General features: G+C 44.2%; 1 protein-coding gene across 6 annotated transcripts in view; it reads right to left on the reverse strand.

The window, feature by feature from the left end:
• Positions 1–19,828, reverse strand: part of LOC119967563 (hippocalcin-like protein 1) — an 81,957-nt gene that overhangs the window by 41,307 nt on the left and 20,822 nt on the right. For 3 of the 6 annotated variants that reach the window (XM_038800266.1, XM_038800262.1, XM_038800264.1), the window contains one exon: positions 194–230. The exons of the other annotated variants lie outside the window; for them this stretch is intronic. The gene's annotated coding sequence lies outside the window, so the exon portion shown is untranslated. The remainder of the gene's footprint in view (positions 1–193; positions 231–19,828) is intronic. 6 annotated transcript variants of the gene reach the window in all.

Consider the following 19,828-nt stretch of genomic DNA (forward strand, 5'->3'; position numbering starts at 1 on the left):
AACGAACACCAGACATTTAAACACAATTCAGCACTGATATGGCAAGTATCCAGATAAGCCTTCTAATACAGCAACCTCAAGTTTTTGTGCAGTGCAAAAGCATAAACAGAATTGTTCAGTTCCTTTATACAGTATTCAATTAAAAAATAATTTGCTGCAAAATTTCAAGTTTGATGAAATTAAGATTACTTACTTTATTGTAAATTGCACGACACAGCTACTCCAGTAGGCTTGCCAGAATACACAAAAGACAGTTGTGATAATGATTAAGAAGCTGCAAGTGCATTTAAAATTTAAAGAGATTTATGAAGGAAGCACAATTAGCTGCTTCATCGCTTCTTCACTGCATTTTTTAAACTGCTGCAACAACACGATTGCAGACTCCTCTTTCGGTTGACCTTCGCTTTGAATTCTGCCTGGGGAACCATCTGACTCACCTGGAGGGAGCTACCCGGTAGAACATAGAACAGTAAAGCACAGAACAGGTCCACACCGTAGTCTGCAGCTTAATACAGATTTTCTTCTATCTGCTTCACAACTCACACCTAAAGCTATTTGCAATATGTATTCGGAACAGTCCAACTAAAATAGTAAAAATATTATGGCAGGGCCTTCAAACTGTTGAATAAAGCTGATACGAGAAGATTGCTGCAATACTAGAGTCTGATTCAATATGCAAATAAATGCTCATTCACTATTCAACTAGAGCATTGCATTATCGAATACCTCCACAAGTATTCTGAATTAATACCAATAAAGGGAATAATAAACCCAAGGATGATTCATCTACACAAGAGTTAATTCAATGTTGGAACCCATAATCCTCCTAAACTATCCCCACAGCCGTGATCATCTGTTTAAACCAACAATTCAAGGACAGTGAAATTCTAACCTTGTGGTTTTTTAAAAAAAAACACATTTAACAGAGTTCGCAGAGAAAACAGAAGGACCAGAAGGACGAGATGTGCTCACATGTCTTCTTCCCTCAGGCTGTTGATCACCAAGCTCTTGTGTACCTTTTTTGGAAGACGACTGCTCAGAAAAGTCATTACAGTCTGACTTGCTGAGGGTTAGCAAATCCTTTTACGCCAGATTGTAGCACTACCACCCAGTCCTTTGCACTTTTAATCACAGAGCGGTCTGAGATGACTGCACACAGGAGAATGTGGACAAATTGCTATGACTGAAGCTCTCTAGTCCTTGGAGAAGGGTGAAACACATGGGCGAGACAGATTACTGTTTTAGTTGTATTTGGCTCTGTGGGACTAGATTGGCCCTGCCCTGGTGGAATTGTATGTGAATATGCTTCTGGAGGACAGCATGTCAAATTCTAGGAGGAAAGGTATCATCACCTTCATCTATAGGTGGAGGGGGAAAGGGAGGCAATTAAAATTGCCGACCCATTTTACTGTTGAGTGTAGACATTCTGTTCAGGGTCAATGCCAATCAGGTAAAATCTTGTGAAGAGTTGCCCAGACCTTCATTGTACCAGACAGGAAGATCTCGGATAGGTAATTGCATCTCTGAGCAGCATGAGGCTACGTACACCTGCCTCATCAGCATGGACCAGGGGAAGGCTTTTGACAGAATATCACACACCTACATGATGGATGTACACTGCAGAATGCAGTTTAGGGAGTGAATCCACAATTGGATCCAACTGCTCCACAAACACTAGCAGCACAGTTTCAATAAACATGTGGAAATGAGAAAGCTTTTCAATCGAATCTGTCCACATGTTGACTCCATCAGGAAAGATTCAGCCACAAGATGATCCTAGCCAGCGGGGGCACTCAGTCCAAAGGCTCCCTGTACATGGACAACATCACCATTTATTGTTCGGTTCCGATGTCGGTTTGCAGACTAATGAACATCGGTGATCCTTGAACTGGCCTCAGGAGCCAAGATAAATTATGACAAGATCAAGTCCATTTGCTTTGAGAACTGGGCTGAATGATCCTTTGTCCCCTTCACTCAGGTCAGACGGTATGAAGTGCTGGAGATATGTCTCGGGATGGGCGCACGGGGGCATGGGGAGGGCTGTAGAATATTTGCACAACATTGCACAAAATGTGATGCCCATTTTGAAATGCTTTGTAATGATACTCTTTAGATTTTAAGAATAAAGTATATTTTTTGCAGGAAAAAATTTACCCAAAGACGCAAAATTGTACACCCTAGTTAAAATATTTAAATATACCTCAATTAAACCTCCACATCTTCCTTTCCAATTGAATGAACAGAAACAAGAAAGTAAAGATGGAAAGATCCAGAACAATGCACTAGTTTAATCCCCATACTCATTAGTAAGTAATGCCCGGTACTGGAATTATCACAACGTCATAATACACAATTTAACTACCTGCTGTAGACAGTTGAAACACTTTCAGTAATATGCTGAGCTAGTTTTAAATTAATGTCATTTACTATCTATCTAAAGTTTCAGGTTCAGGAGACTTCCGGTGAAGAGGATGTGCTGAGAAATCGCACATCAGGTGGCTCTCGTCCCACGAACCGAAAAAAAGCCACTTTTCACCTGTAAAACGCTAAAAACTGAACAATTCATCTCGACGACTTTAGTAGAATGGGGTGGGAAAAAAGGGGGAGGGGGAAAAAGGATGCCGGGCAAAAGCCAATCCAGGGGCTGAACAGAAACTAGGAGTGGGAAGAGCCTGGATCGGAAACGACGAGTTGACTGGCGCACGAGGTGGCGTAATCAGGAATTCAGGAATTCCGCCGGAGCAAGTGGGCCCGACCAGTCGCACACGAGGCCCTTCCTCACCGGGGGCGCCTGGAAGACATTCTGCTCAAGAGCATCGAGGGAGCAGAGATGAGATAAAGTCAGACATTCAGGCAGCAAAGGGTGCAATAGCCAAAGCTCTGGCACACATGCAACTGGTCCTGGACAATGGCGAAAAGCGACGATCACAGACCTGGAAAGGGTCGCAATGGACCAGAGCGACCAGATATTCACCCTGGAAAAAGAGGTGGCGAGGCTGGTCGCAGCACAGCCAAGCTCTGGGTCACATTTCAAGGCAAAAAGAACACTTTTTTAAAAAAAACAGTCCATGCGAAAGTGGACAATTTGTCGCAGAGTGCGGGCTGGAAAAGCTGCAACAGGGGAAACGATGAGGAGCAAACATTGGAACACTGCAATGGTCTAACAAGGGGGGGGGGGGGGGGGTGGAGTGAGAAGTGAGCCTCTCTCCCCAGACCTTGCACAGCCAATATCAAATCACCGCCACAGAAACCGCTTTATGCAGGAGAACGTTTGTTCTGAAAATCCCGAACATAGATACACACTGACTGCTCTTGGGAGGAGACTTTAACTGTGTACAGGACCCATGGAAGCACAGGTCGAACCCCAAAACAGGAAAGACCTGCAGTATGACAAAAGAACTTGATCTTTTTATGGAGCAGACAGGGGCAGTGGTACAATTTCTGGGTTGTGACTGGTGGCTGTAGGTGCAATTGAAATATGTTTGATTTTGTATTGGCTCAGTGATATTCAAGAATTCCTGGTTGCCATCTTGAACAGGCATTAAGCTTCTGGCATATGCTAATATACCTGAAGACCATTAAGGCAGTGTCTTTCAAACTTTTTTGCCTGGGACCCATTTTTATCAACCAGCCATCCTTCGGGACCGACGCGGACAGACCTTCATGATCCACCATTTTCGCTTACCTTTAATGTGAGAGGTGAGGCTTTTAAAGGGCTGGGGATCTACATAACTTCACATATTGACAGCTCTACAGACTCTCGGCACCCAAAAGTTTTTATGAATAGTCAAAAGTTCATAACTCTCACACTGTGAGTTGAGGCCCTTGTTATGGAAAAAATGGGATCTGTTTGAATTCACTGCTGAGTTCAAATGACCTGCCAAGTTCAGTTTCCCAGAGTGCGAATCACACCCCGGTGGAGAAAAAAAACAGTGGTCTGCAGCGAGGTGGAAAGCACGAAATATTAAACTACATGAACATACAGATTAGGAGTAGGCGTAGACCACTCTGCCCCTCAAGCCTGCTCAGCTACTCAACAAAACTATGACTGATCTAATTTTACCCTTAACTTCATAAACTTTCCTCCCACCAACAACCCCCCCCCCGATTTCTTGATCAAGAATTTGAATATCTAACCTTTCTTGCTCATCAAGAGTTAAATATCTTTTAAGGCAAAAGTAGACAAGAAGATTTTGTGTTACAATTCCGATTGGCATTATAACTGGATGGGAAGATCCCAGGATGGAACTTTGGCTCATAAGAGTGCAGCTTTTATTTTGTTTTAGAAAATTGAGGGGGGACAGAGTCACAGGACCACTAACTAGTTTTCACAAGAGTTAAACACTGTGACATTGGATTATAATACAATACTCCTTTACTCCCCCCTTAGCTCAACAATCATCCAGAGGTTTAGGATTAACATGGATAACAAAGTACATCTTAATCCACAATGGTCTCATTAACACAGTCACTTTTAAGCACATAAGGTGACTGTTGGAAAATTCAGATTGTGTGTGAGAGAGAGAGAGAGAGAGAGAGAGAGTGAGAGTGAGAGTGAGAGAGTGAGTGAATGGGTGTATCCTCAGAACCCCCAGATGATAGTCACACTCCACACCCAAAAACACATTTTAAAATCTTCTCTAAATTATGCTTTCTCTTTGCAATCAGAAATCCAGATCATGGCTGGGATTCTCTCTTCTGGGGACTAGGCCCCCATGCTGGCGGGTAAATTTGCACCAATGACTCCGGCGTCAACGGTCCCCCAAGGTGAGGAATTCTTACCTGTCTAGGGACGGTGCAAGTTCGAGCAAGCGCAGACCGGCTGGCGTATTTTCGTGCGGGGGGGGGGGGTTCTCTTCTCCGTACCGGCCCCCGGGCAATATGGCGGAGCCCTACAAGGGCCCGACGCAGAAGGAAGTACCCCCACTGAACATGCCTTCCCGCAGATCAGTGGGCCCCGATCGCAGGCCAGGCCACAGTGGGGGCTGCCCCCAGGTCGGATCCCCCCCCCCCCCACCCAAGGACCGTCCACGCATACTCACCTGCCATGTGGGACCCGAGTAACCCATGCTGGTGGGACTGGCCAAAAATCGGGGCCCGGAGAATCACTGGGGGCGGGGGGGAAGAAGGGCCGCTGTCAACGACCCCCGGCAGGCGTGGCGGAAATCCCGCTCCTGCCAGAAAAACAGCTCTGAGAATACGGCAGCTGCATCGGGGTGGATTGGAAGGATTCACACCTTCTCCGACCGGCCAGGGGTCGGAGAATCCCGCCCTGTGTTTTCCAAAATGATACTTTTAAACAAAGCTTCCGCTCCACTTTCAACAATAAATTCAGTCCAGGATTCCACACCAATCCCTTTTGGATATCTTTGGTTTTGACTGTTTGCAAACTGCTCAAATCCCAGAGAGTATTAAAATGACATTGAAGGTTTAATCTACCTATGAACCTGCTGTCCACTTTAAATATATAGTTACCGCGATGTCACTAACTCCAGACTTCTTGGACACCTCTTCATTTTCTAATTTCCATAACTAGCTGGACTTGAGATTTCTGGCATGTTTTCTTAACTATTACTCCATACTATGGCTGTTCTTGCCTTCTAAACCAACTGCTTCTATCCATCTTCAACTGCAATCAAATGAGCTAAACTAAAACAACTTCTCTACCTTACAAGGCCCTAGCTGCTAAGCAGCACAGGCCTGCTTATGCTTTTTATTTATTCTTCAAGCAGTGACTCGCCAAGCACAATAGAAACAGTCGGACCTTAACTAACCCCCACACATTTGTCCAGCATGAATCTAACTGTAGGTTTTACCCTCCAGGCACACAACCGTTAAATTAAACCCACTTAAAACTATACCTTATTTCTAATGTTTACCAATACAAATATAAATCCCTTATTTTCCTCACACTTGCCCTTAACCACCTTTTAAGAATTCCAAAGTCTCACAAGCTTCATTTTCCCGTTCTCGGTCTTAAATGGGAGATCCTTTATTTTTTAAACAGTGCGGTCCAGTTCTAGGCACAATATCTGCTCCACATTCACCCTGTAAAGATGCCCTCAGGATCTTGTACGTTTCAATCAAGTAACCTCCAACTGTCTATTCCAGGTATTAGACTACATTGAACATAGTGGAGAAGGAGGCCATTCGGCGCATCGAGTCTACACCTACACATGCAAGCCCTCACTTCCACCCTATCCCCGTAACCCAATAACCCCATGTAAACGTTTTTGGACACGAAGGGCAATTTATCAATGCCAATCCACCTATCCTGCATGTCTTCAGACTGTGGGAAGAAACCGGAGCACCCGGAGGAAACCCATGCAGACACAGGGAGAATGTGCAGACTCCGCACAGTGACCCAGCGGGGAATCTAACTTGGGACCCTGGCGCTGTGAAGCCACAGTGCTAGCCACTTGTGCTACCGTGTAGTCATTTTCGCTGAACTGCTTCCAATGCATTTACCTCTTTTTTTAAATAAGGTGACCGTAGAACTTCGAACACAAGGTATGGGTTGACCAGTACCACTTTCCATCGGACCAACACTCACTTTAAACTATTTTTACCTGTAAAATAATCAGTTCTTATATTTCTAGCAAGCTCGCATTCTCTATTTTTTCCCTTTTGTTTTTTTTGTAATATATTCCATCCAATCTAACCTACCAGCCATATTTGCACAATTATATGCTTTTTCTTGAAGTTTGATACTATGTTCAACTTTTTTATTACGTTAACCACAGATGGTGGGCCCTCCCCTTGGAATTTTGCTTTCTCATTGAAATGTACCCATTCTATGTATTCTGAGCTATTTCCAGAAATGTCTGCCACTGTATCTCTATTGACCAATCCCCAATTTACCAGTTCACTCTCACCAGCTCTGCTTTCATGCCCTCATAATTGGTCTTTCTTTAAGTTTAAAATACTAGTCTTAGATCCACACTTCACTCCCTCAAACTGAATGTAAATTGCAATCATTTCAATCATATGATCATTCCTACCTAGGAGCACCTTCATTGAGGTCATTAATTAATTCTATCTCTTTGCACAACATCAGGTCTAGTATCGCCTACTCCCGGATTAGATCATGATCTAAGAAATTATCCCGGAAAAAAAACACTTATGAATTTGTCATCTACACTACCTTTTCCCACCTGATTATTCCAGTCTATAGAATCCCCCATGGTAATCATTCAAACTTGTTTGAGACAGTTATATCAAGGAAGCCTACATATTTTGGACATAAGATGTGAACAGGAGCGTATTTGGAAAGAGGAAAGATATGGCAGAACACCTAGAAAACATACACAATGAAGACCCTAGATTGCATGGATGGATAATATCAGAACGTGGACTGGCCTCTCTATGGGACAAGCAATGTGGAGACTGGAGAATAGAAAGATTGTTCACTGTACAGTTAACCCTTGGAGCAAGGACAAAGTAAGACAAGAGCATGCTATTTTCTTCAAAAAAAAGTGAAATGAAATGAGTCATCGCTGTCGTCGTAATTTGTACAACACATTTTTGTTAAAGCATTCGATCAGAGCTCACAAACTTTAAACCCAATCACCACAGTAATATTGTAAACTGCAAAACAAAAGCATTCAGATAAAACATCACAAATTCCACTTGTCACTCACCTCAAACAACCTTCAAGGGAAAATTGAAAAATCCAAATTTTACTCATTTTTGTTGCCTTTGAAACAGCTTGAATGAACTGAAATTATCTTCCTTTCTCGGTTCAAAATAAAAACTTTTATCCGAGATATAAAAATTGCATTTTATTTTATGCGTCATGCATCATGTCCTCATTTTGCGGATCAATATCAGGGTGCAGTCTGTGTACACATTTAAACCATATTTGTCAACATAAGCCAAGTGGCAAAATTAAGATTCAACCAACAGTTTCAATGTGCACATTTATCTGCATATATTCAAGGCAGGAATCCAATAGGAAGCAGGGAAGTAGCTTCATAACCATGCAAATACCAGCTGGCTATTTTACCATATGCAGAGGCAGTGTGGGGGAGGGGCAGGGGGACATGGAAGAGGGGAAATTGATACATCATCGCCAAGTTTAAGTAAATCCTGAAACAAAAATAGCAACTGGAAATAACTCAGTAGGTCATTGTTGTGAGAGAGAATTATTGGGTTGGATTTAATGGGGTGACTGGGGCCCATTAAAGACAATTCCACCCCCCTCCCCTTTCCCACCACCAGTCTACTTAATGAAAGCTGCTGGGCTGGGAATTTGTTATGGGCCTCTCCCTCACAAGCCTCTGCTGCCGCCGGTTAAATCCCAGCAGTGGGATGATTAGTTAGCCATTTAAAGGCCTCATTTGGCCCATGGGCCAGACATTGCCACCACTGGCAAATTACGACAGGGCAGGGGTGGGCAGCAATCACAGGGTCCACTTCATTTTACAGGCCACCAGCTTCAAAGTTGGGCAGGATCGGAGGGTAGCTGTCAAAAACAGTCCACTGTCAGTTTCAGTACTTGTCAAATCTGTTCAAACCTGCTGAGTATTGCCAGCATTTTCGGCTTTGAATTTAAGATTTCCAGCATTCTGCTTTTTGTTAAATAAAAAAAAATTCTAGATCACCACATCAGAGCCTTCTTCAGCAGGTGTCATTGAATACCAATCCTGATGAAGAAAAGCAGTCACTTCCCTAGCTCAAGCAATTGTATTGCTTTCACAGGTGCCCAAGCACAGTCCAGAAACAAATCCAGCTAGGTTTAAAAAGTAGTTGATTGACAAGAGACGGATGTTAAAATTGCACTCGCCTTGCAATCAAGTGAAATTATTCACAAACCATAAGAAGTCCCAAGAAGCAGACTATAGTCCAAGCTGCAAGAAGATCTATCCCCACAGGCAGGTTAAAGAATTCATCCAACTCTCAGGCTACAGCTACATGTTCAATAATTCCGCACCGCAAAACCCATTCCTAAAGAAGTGAACTGCTTGTCCATCCCTGAAGATGGCTTCCGGTGGTGGTCATGATGTGAACGGTCACACACAAGGTGGCTCCTGCTTGGGATTTGTTTTTTGACTCATTTTTTTTTTTGCCTGTTTAATGGGTGCTGTTCAGGTGGAAAAGTGGTGTAGGTGGAGAGTTTGGATTCTTCCTCCAGCATTGGGGGGGGGGGGGGTGTGCGGGATCCCACGGCAGCGTGTCCACACCATTGTAAACACCGTCACATTTTATGACAGCGTGAAAGGGCTGCTCCCATGTCTAATTCTGGCCCCTATAGGGGGCCGGCACGGGCTGGAGCGGTTCGCGCCGCTCCGGCTGCAGATCCTGGCGCGAACTGTGCACCGCAATATCCACGTATGCGCAGTGGCGCTGGCGCCAACGCGCGCATGAGCAGTGGCCTCCTTCAACGTGCCGGCCTCGATGCAGCATGGCGCAGAGCTACAGCGCCTCCTTTCCTATGCACTGGCCCCCAGCCAGAGAGGCCGGCCTGATCGGTGGGTCCCAATCTCGGGCCAGGCCACATTGGAGGCTCACCCTAGCGTTGGGGCGGCGTGGCCCATTCGCTGGGATTCTCTGGCCCGGCTCAGGGCTGGAAGAATCTTGCCCGCAATGTCTGGAGGTTATAAAATGAGCAATAAGTAGAGTAAGGGGACCTTATCTGACTCAGAATGCCCTCGAGTTGCAGGGGGAAAGAAAATGGCAGAGACCTCTGTCGTTGTTGTCCTCTCAGTGGACAACCGAAAGACTGGTGGAATTCCTGGCAGAGGAGTTCTGGAAACAGAGGCAGGAGGTCACTGGTGATCTGACCAAGGTGTCTGACCTATTCATGCAGCTCTGGATAGGGTGGAACACTGGTTGGATATCGGGGCTGGACGATTCGGAAGATGGAGGAGACGGTGACGATGTTGGCAGAGGGGCAGAAGACATTGAGGGCCACGGTCAACTACCTGGAGAAAAATCACTCCAGACATCAAAATATAAGATCTGTTGTGCTGCGGGAGGGCATAGAAGGTTCAAATGCTGTGGACCATGTGGCAAAGGCGTTTGGGAAGTTGGTGGAGGAGGGGTTCCTTGCAAACCCTCCCGGACAGGACCCACCGGTCGTTGCGACAGAGGCCCAGATCTGGGGAGTTGCTATGGGCGATCATAGTCCAATTCCAAAAGGTATTTGGACAAAGAAAAGATCTGGAGGGGGGGGGGGGGGGGGGGGGGGCACTCAAGACTGCAGATGGAAAGGCCACTCCATCAGAATTTATCAGGACCTGGGGGAAGAACTGGGAAAAGGCGAGCGGGTACAATACGGTCAAGGAGGCAAGTGAGGTTTGAAGTGGTGTACCCGACTCTCCTGCAGGTCATGTTAGGAGATAGGCACCGTTTACTTCGACAAGCCAGAGTAGGTGAATGACCTTGCAAAGAAACACATTGGTTACAGTATTGGGTTATTTACTTTTTTTGCTCTTTGTATTTCTCACAATGTTCTTTATTGTGTATCTGGGTTATCTTGTTTCTGCGTTATTGGTTTTAAGTTTCTCATAGTATTGTTGGAAATATTAAGGGGGGGGTGGGTGGGTTGTGTATAACCTTGCATTTTTCCCCAAGTGGGGATCACCCTGCTAACAGAGATACTAGTTTTAATGGGAGCAAAGAGAGGGAGAGGGCCGCAGGTTGTTTCCTTTGTTAGCTAAGATAACTAGCCTATGGTGGTTGGTTTTGAGGGAGGGGGGAGGGATGGTTGGAAGTGAGGTAGGTTGCTTTTTTGGTGCTCACAGGGAGATGGGGAGGGGCCGAGAGGGACAGACGGCTGACGATGAAGGTTTCTCTATGGAGGTATCGGTTTGAGGGGGTGGTGGTGGCATCCATCTTGGGTGGGCCTGGAGCAGAGGTGAGGCCTTGTCGGACTTCCTTGCGGGTGGGATTTGGTTGATCATAGCTGGGGTGCCCCCAAAGCCTCCGATCAGGCTGGTTACATGGAATTGGAGGGCGTTCAATGGGCCAGTTAAAGGATCCTGGGCGTTGCCCATCTAAAAGATTTGAAGGCAGACGTGGGTTTCTTGCAGGAGACATGTGGGTGTGGGGGAGGGAGGAAGACCGGCAGACCTGACCACACTGCACATTATGAGGATTTATGTTTGGAGGCAGGCTGCGCTCAGCCTGCTTTTTCTTATGTTATAGGCTTTGAAACTCCAAACTCACCTGACCAAATCTTTATGTTGAATTTGGCCAGGATGAGCACAAGAGCCTTCACTTGAGGTGTGATTCAGACTGCCCAAGTACTTTATCAAAACAAAGTTTATTATAAGAATGTAGTTAACATATTACCAATTGCAAACATAAAAACACAACAGCTACAGTAATTTATGTATATAACTCTTAATGAATCCTCCTTAGTTGTTCCAATTCAATACAAAATCTAATCAAACCAAACGTGGCCTCGCACACGGTCATCTCATTTGAATGGGATGGGTTCTTTCCCGGAGATTCTGCTCCATTTTCCAACCAGCAGATTCAAAACTCCTTCAGGAAAGCAATTCTAGCTTTTTACCAAGGTAATTTGCCACACCGGAATTTGCCACACAGTTCACCGGAACAGCTTTAAAATAAAACCGAAACAGGGAGACGCCCTGCAACTTTTGACAGTGTTTCCCAACACTGCTTCCTCTTCTGCGGTCCAAACAAACCAACCGAAAATGAAACCAAAAAAAGACTAAACCCCCTCTCACCCAATGACATCACTGAAGCCATGCTACAAGCCATGTGATAAAAGCCACATGACAAGTTACTACCCTACCTTGCCTGATATGTTCATGGGTCTGATGAACAGGGATTATCATCTCTGGAAGAAATAGACACCAACTCTATCTGATGCTTCTTCCTCTCCCACCAGCAGCTCTGCTGTTGGGGCAACAGAGTATTGACAGCCCACCTCACTCCACCAACTGCTGACTCTTCACCCGACCAGACTTATCTCGGTAAGCTCTAATCAAAATTAACTCTCCCCTGTGCTCACCTTGGAAATTCAAATACACCATATTTACTGGTTTCCCATTATCCAGCCTGATTGTTACTGTTAGCAAAACAAAGACAGTTTTAAGGAGTTTATATTTGTCATGGCAAACATTAGAAATAAGGTGGAGATTTAAGTGGGTTTAACTTAATGCTTCTGTGCCTGGAAAGGACCTATAGTCAGAATCATGCTGGGCTTTGTGAGGGGTTGGTTGGTTTCAGTATTATAATAGAATCCCAATTGGAAGAGAGAGCTATGGCATAAAGAGAAAATATAGTTGCTTGGCAACTAAATGCCCTGGTAAGGGGGAAAAATTCCTTTGTTCTTCAGTGTTAGTTGGAAGCTACAGCAGTTTGTAGCTTGTTAGCTGGTGGGGGAGCAGCTCTGCTAAAAGCTGTGATTTTAGATAAGTAAAAAGGGAACATGAGGCAGCACGGTAGCCTTGTGGATAGCACAATCGCTTCACAGCTCCAGGGTCCCAGGTTCGATTCTGGCTTGGGTCACTGTCTGTGCGGAATCTGCACATCCTCCCAGTGTGTGCGTGGGTTTCCTCCGGGTGCTCCGGTTTCCTCCCACAGTCCAAAGATGTGCAGGTTAGATGGATTGGCCATGATAAATTGCCCTTAGTGTCCAAAATTGCCCTTAGTGTTGGGTGGGGTTACTGGGTTATGGGGATAGGGTGGAGGTGTTAACCTTGGGTAGGGTGCTCTTTCCAGGAGCCAGTGCAGACTCGATGGGCCGAATGGCCTCCTTCTGCACTGTAAATAATTCTATATCTCTCTCAGCCTTGCTATAAGGAAAACCATACAATGGAGTAATGGTTATATAAAGAACAGCTAAAAGGAAACTAGAGAAATGAAAAGAAGTATCCAGGTAGTCAGAGGTTAAAAAGGTACAAGAACATGACTACTCACTAAAAACAACAGAAGTAGGCTGAGATGCCAGAAAAACATCTGAAGTGATTTTCAGGTTTGAGATTTTGCCACAGCCTGTGGAACGCAAATTGAAATATCTGAGAATTGGTGGCTGGATCTCAAAAGCAATCGAGAGAAAGTAATCCTAAAAGGAGTTGGTGTAAAGTCCTGGCCTGGATTCACTGGTACCAGTAAAATGGAAACTCTGTTCACAGGTCTTTTTGAAAACATGGACTGGATTTCATAATACAAACCACTAATGGAAAGCATGATTATGAGAGAAGATTTTAAAGCATTCAACTCTCATATGACAACCATCTGGATGATTCAGAGGGAGATGTCCACAGGCATTAATTTTGCACAGCGTGTGTGTTTGACCTCAAACAATGTTTTTTAAGGACTGTATGCTAATGAGACCATTATAGCTTCACATGCACCGTGCTATCAGTATTAATCTTAAAATTGGTGTGTAATTGTTAATTGTCTTATAATCTGATTTTTCTATGTTGAATATATTTTTTGTTGTTGTTAAAACTAATTAGCAGTGACGCATCCTCCACGTTTGATAAGTAAAAAACCTGTCCTTTTTAAATAAATTTAGAGTACCCAATTCATTTTTTTCAATTAAGAGGCAATTTAGCATGGCCAATCCACCTTCCCTGCACATCTTTGGGTTGTGGGGGCGAAATCCACGCAAACACGGGGAGAATGTGCAAACTCCATGCAGACCGGGATCGAACCTGGGATCACGGCGCCATGAGACAGCAATGCTAACCACTGCACCACCGTGCTGCCCTAAAACTCTCTTTTGAGCCAGTGTTTCATTCTGGGTCGTCCAGTTACAATCAACTGGGATCGTAACATTGAGGAAACAATGTTAAAAAATATCCAAGTATTGTTTCCAATCTTAAAACCATATTGAGACTACCTGATCGCATTATGATTTTCTAAATGCCTTATTATCTCCTTAATAATGACTTTAGACTAACTAGCCACAGCCTTGCCCCACACCAAATATTGGGAAGGCGTGAATCAGGGCAGGAACACTGCCCAACATTTAAAAAAATATATATATTTATTCTCCTTTTTCACATTTTCTCCCAAATTTACACCCACCAACAATAAACAATAATCAGTAACAAATGTCAATCCCCATGACAATAACAATGATCCCATCCTCCCACCAACCCCCAAACGTCAGCCCACATGTTTACATAAACAAATGACAAAAAGGAATCAGGGATTACCCATTGTGATCCTTAATATACACAGCCCCCCCTCTCCCCCAACCCTCCCCCCACTCCAACTAATGTTCGATGTTATCCAGTTCTTGAAAGTGTTTCATAAATAATGCCCATGACTTGTCGAACCCCTCTGAGCTTCCCATCAGTTTAAACTTAACCTTCTCAAGGGTCAAGTATTCCAACAGGTCCCCCCGCCACGCCAGGGCACAGGGTGGAGAGGCTGCTCTCCATCCCAGCAGGATCCGCCTTCGGGCAATCAACGAGGCGAAGGCTACAATATCTGCCTCTTCACCCGTTTCCAACCCTGGCTGGTCAGACACCCCAAAAATGGCCTCCCGGGGACCCGGGTCCAGTTTCACGTGCAACACCTTGGAAATTACCCTAAAAACCACCTTCCAGTAATCTTCTAGCTTTGGACAGGACCAAAACATATGAACGTGACTAGCAGACCCCCCACCCCCCGCAACGCTCACAGACATCTTCTACTCCTTCAAAGAATCGGCTCATCCTCACCCTCATGAGGTGTGCTCTGTATACCACCTTCAGCTGTATCAGCCCCAACCTTGCATGCACAAGAGGTGAAGGCATTTACTCTCCGGAGCACCTCACACCAGACCTCCTCCTCTATAGCCTCTCCCAACTCTTCCTCCCACTTTGCTTTGATCCCTTCCAGTGGTGCCTTATCCTCTTCCAAAATAGCTCCGTAAACCACTGACACTACCCACTTCTCCAGCCCCTTTGTCGTCAGCACCTCCTCCAGTAATGTGGAGGCCAGTTCTTCCGGGAAGCTCTATCTCCTTCCAAGCAAAATCTCAAACCTGCATGTATCTAAACATTTCTCCTTGCTCCAGCCCCTACTTTGCTTCCAGCTCCCTCAATCCTGCAAACCGACACTGCCCAACATTTTTAATGGCTCCAGAGTCCTTAACAACTCTGCAAAGTTTTGGCTGTTACTGTCAGTTTTATATTTTTAGCTAGCTTTCTCCCATGCTTTTAATTTCTCCCTATTTCTTTTCCCTGTTAAAAAGTAATTCTTAGCTGATTTCTAGAATCTGTTCAACCTTCTGACCTACCCCTAATCGCCACAATATTGTGCGGTTGTTTTCTATCTGATGCGTCCAATTGTCAATGAGGAAATGCAAGTTTTAATCACCTCATCTTTAAGTGCAACACTTAACAAAGCTTTCTCTCCACTAGAGAGAAAGAAATAACTAATTCACAGATACCCCTTCCATCATTGATCTCCGAGTGAAAGCTTTGATTTAGAGCACTTTCAATGCAGTCAATTTGTTACAGATTATGCATATGCATCTTATTTAAATCCATTACTGATGTCATCAGATCTAATTCTATAACAGTTATTTTGATGCTTTTCTAGCTGCTCCCGTTTGAGTCCATACTGGGTTTAATACTTCGTTATTTTTATATGTTTAAGATTCACAATGCATTGACCCCACCTTTTTGTGGTTACGTTGCCACACAATTCATTCTGCATTTTGATGCAAAGCAATTGGAATAGGAAATGGAGGCAACGTATGCAGATGGCAGCAGTTGATGAGGACAAAAATGGCACAAGGAATTTGGCAGTGACCCCAGCGGAGACTAGTTTCACATGCAAGGCAGACATTTTGCAAAGGACCTGAATTTTCTGGTGAGGTGCACCAGAAAGTTGCCACTTTCTCAGCTTGCTGCATGTCTCGGAAACCAAAAACGTGATGCAATTCACAGGAGGCAAAAAATGAAGGAATCAAATGAGGACTATTAGGCAAAGTAAAAACAGCTAATATCCTTTTTATAGACGGGAGTTTAAAGCATCATGCAAATCCGGATGATGTCACAGTGTATGGGTGCTAATCGATTGTGGTACTTCACAACCTAATTGACAAATACAAATGGAAAACCTCAGAAGATAGCAGGATTAAGTGCTGGGCCATTAGACACACAAGGAAATGGCCCATGCATGACAAAGCCACTGAAAATGCCAAGACTTCAGTGCATGGTAAAAGTTTGACAAGACAGAGAGTGAGGCTCTTAACTGTAATCAATCTTAAAGGAAGGAGTGAAGGAATTAAATAAAATTTGAGCTGGACAACTGGTGAATCAGCAAGGTTCAGGACGTATTGCACCTGAATTGATGTGCTAAAAAAATTCTAATTAGGACAATTTCTGCCAGTAGTTTTGAGGTTTACAAAACTATAGCGCTGTTATAATGAGGTGATTGCAAAGCTAGTTTTTTTAGTCTTGGTACTTAAAGCTGAGGGCAACGTATAAAAGAAAGTATAGCTATGCACCAGGATAGTGATGCAGTGAGAGAGAAGATCCATTTCCAGAATTTAAAAAAAAAAGTGTTCTCCATTTCACTCAGATCCAAAATGGAGTGTCCAACAAATCAAATTCACGAGTAAGATTTATCTACCCCAAACATTAGAAATATCTAGTATGTCTGAGCAAACTTGGAATTTATGCAGCATTCTGGCCTTGGGTGACTGTGTGGCGTTTGAACTTAATCGCAGTGTCTGTGGGGGTTTCCTTCCACAGTCCAAAGATGTGCAGGTTAGGTGGATTGGGCATACCAAATATCTTCCCTTTGTGCCCAAAGATGTGTAGGTTAGGCAGGGTGCTCTTTCAGAGGGTGCGTGCAGTCTCGATGGGCCAAATGGCTTCCTTCACTATACGGATTTAATGATTCTTTAACATTAGACAATGCCTCAAGGTGCTGCACAGGCGTAATAAACAAAATGATGCAGAGGCATTGTTAAAACCTATCAGAGTCTTAATGGAGAAAGGCAGAGAACTGTCTAACTGGGACAATGGGCTTGGTCCTCTGGTTCCCCCAGCCACGTGTTTCTCAGCAACACACCATTCACTACTCTCGCCATTTGTCAATGGGATTGAAGCCACCCCATGCCACCAGGAAACCAAAGGACAGGGGCATGCTTCCGTGGGATCAGAGAATCCCAACCAACATGATGGTACATGATAGGATGGTGAATGGAGAAAGGATGGTGAATGGAGAAAGGATGGTGAATGGAGAAAGGATGGTAAATGGAAAAGGAAAATTAACACTTTTGCAGCGAGGAAACCAGGGAAGATGCAAAATTGATAGTACTCCAGACTGGAGAGTTTGGGCTGCCTTGACTGAATCCTGGCCAGCACCACAAAAACCGAGGAAACAAAATAGAAACCATTTGGTGTGCAGTGCCCTTTACATTGGATGTCTGACATTCTTAGAGTTTGGTGCAGTTCAGCTACAAATATTTGCCAAACTGAAGCGTGATATTAGAGAACCACTAAAACACATGATGGGCAAGAAGGAATTAAATGCAACTTGTCAAAGGTTTACTGGTCAAATCTACAAATTTGACATCTTTTTAAATTCTTCCATCGGATGTGGGCAACTCTGGCTGGGTCAGCATTTATTGCCCATCCATAACTGCCCTTAAACCATGTGGCTTGCGAGGCCACTTCAGAGGGCAGTTAAGAATCAACCACATTGCCGTGGGTGCATCGTTCCCCCCCCCCCCCCCCCCCTCCAAAAAAAAAAAGAACATGTGAACCAGATGGATTTTTACAACAATCAACAATGGTTTCATGGTCATGGTCATTATTTTAATTCCAGAACTTTGTTGAATTCAAATTTCACCACATGCCATGGTAGGATTTGAACCAGGGTCCCCAGAGCATTACCCTGGGTCTCTGGCTTACTCATCCAGTGACAACACGACTCTGCCTCTGCCTCCCAAGTGTCAATTAAGTGTCATTAATATATTTCAAGACATAAAAGTGTGCCAGCTAAGATTTCAAAGCACAAAAGACTTCCATTTATATATAGAATGTCTTTCACAATCACAAGACATCCCAAATCACTTTGCAGCCAAACAGAGTTTTAAAATGTAGTCACTGTTATGTCAGAGCTGACAGCTCCTTTGCACACAGCAACCTCCCACAAACAGCAATGTGATAATAACCAGATAATCTGTTTTGATATGTTTGACTGTGACTGACAGAAATATTTGCCAAGGACACTGGGGATATCTCCTCTGCCTCTTTAAAAAAAAGAATAGTACCATGCAATTTCTGGTCCACCTGAAGTGGGTGGACAGGGCCTCAATTTTGAGTCTCACTTTGATGGCATCCTCCAACAATACAGTACTCATCACTACTGCACTGGAGTGTCAACCTTCATTGGTAAGTCTTCGAGTGGGATGTGAAACTCTCAAACTTCCGACTCAGTGCTAGCAATTGACAAAATGCACAAGACTGAAGGTAATTTAAAGGTATAATAACAATGTCCAAGTTGAGCCCATGAATGCACTACTGAAAGGTTCATCACATGGCTGGAGATCAGAGCTACTTGTTGACTAGACAATTTTTATTTTCTTTCAAGGGAATGTGGCATTACTGGAAAGGCAAATTTCCCTCTAAGTAGTGGTGAGCAGCCTTCATGAACCACTGTAGTCCATTTGGTGTTGGTAGATCCACAGTGCTAGAAATAAGGGTGTTCCAAGATTTTTACCCAGCGACAATGAACAAAAGCGATATAGTTCAACGTCAGGGTGGTGTGTGATTTGGAGGGGATCTTGCAGGCGGCTCTTGTTTTTACATTTTGTCATGGGCTTGGAAGGTGCTACCGAAGGGAGCCTTGGAAAGAGTTGCTGCAATGAGCCTTGTAGATGGTACAGACTGCCATGGTGCATTGGTGGTGGAGTGAACACTTGTTTAATGTGGTGGGTGGGGTGTCAATCAAGCAGGCAGCTTTGTCCTGAATGGTGACAAACTTCAAGTCTTACTAGACTGCACTCATCCAGGCAAGTGGAGTGTATTCCATCACACTGACTTGTGCTTTACAGATGGTGAACAGGATTTGGAGTCAGGAGTGAGTCACTCATTGCGGAATTCCCAGCCACTCACCAGCTTTTGCAGCCACAGTATTGATATGGCTGGTCAATTTCAGTTTCCGTCGGATACAAGATGGATCGTTTGGAAAATAAATACTAGGTCTAAATAAGGAATTTGGATCAGCGGAGGCTTGGTGGGTCAAAGGGCCTGTTTCTGTGCTATAATGTTCTTTGGCCAATGAAAATCCTCAGGCTATTGCTAAGTGGGGGTATTCAGTGAAGGTAATGCCATTGAATGTCAAGAGAAGATAGCTAGATTCTCTCTTATTGGAGATAGGCATTGTCTGGCATTTAAGTGGCAAGTAACAGGCAAAGCCCGAATGTTGTTCAGGTCTTGCTACATATGGGCACGAATTGCTTCAGTAGCTGAGCAGTCATGAATGGTAATGAACGTTGTGCAATCGGTATCCTCACTTTGAACCTTATGATGGAGGGAAGGTCATTGATGAAGCAGCTGAATTATGGCTGGGCCTAGGACATTACTGAGGAACTCCTGCATGTCCTGGTTGAAAGATGTGTTGAAGGATACTTGGGTGAATGACTGCAACACATTTGATCTAATCTTTGTTGGAGGTATTTTCATGGTAATTTGACACAAGCTTTTTGGTCTTGATTCCCAGTATTGCATTAATTAAATTTTCTACCACACTAGCATTAATTTTCCACATTGAACACCAGATACCCATGTGCTAACTATGCCTATTTTTGAGTAATGACAGCACCAGTGCAGGCCTTTATTTGATAAAACATATACCACAGGCTGCAGCCTTGACCAGGAAGCAGTTGGCCGTC

The sequence above is a fragment of the Scyliorhinus canicula genome, chromosome 6, assembly GCF_902713615.1.
Source record: "Scyliorhinus canicula chromosome 6, sScyCan1.1, whole genome shotgun sequence".
In the NCBI taxonomy this organism is placed as follows: domain Eukaryota; kingdom Metazoa; phylum Chordata; class Chondrichthyes; order Carcharhiniformes; family Scyliorhinidae; genus Scyliorhinus; species Scyliorhinus canicula.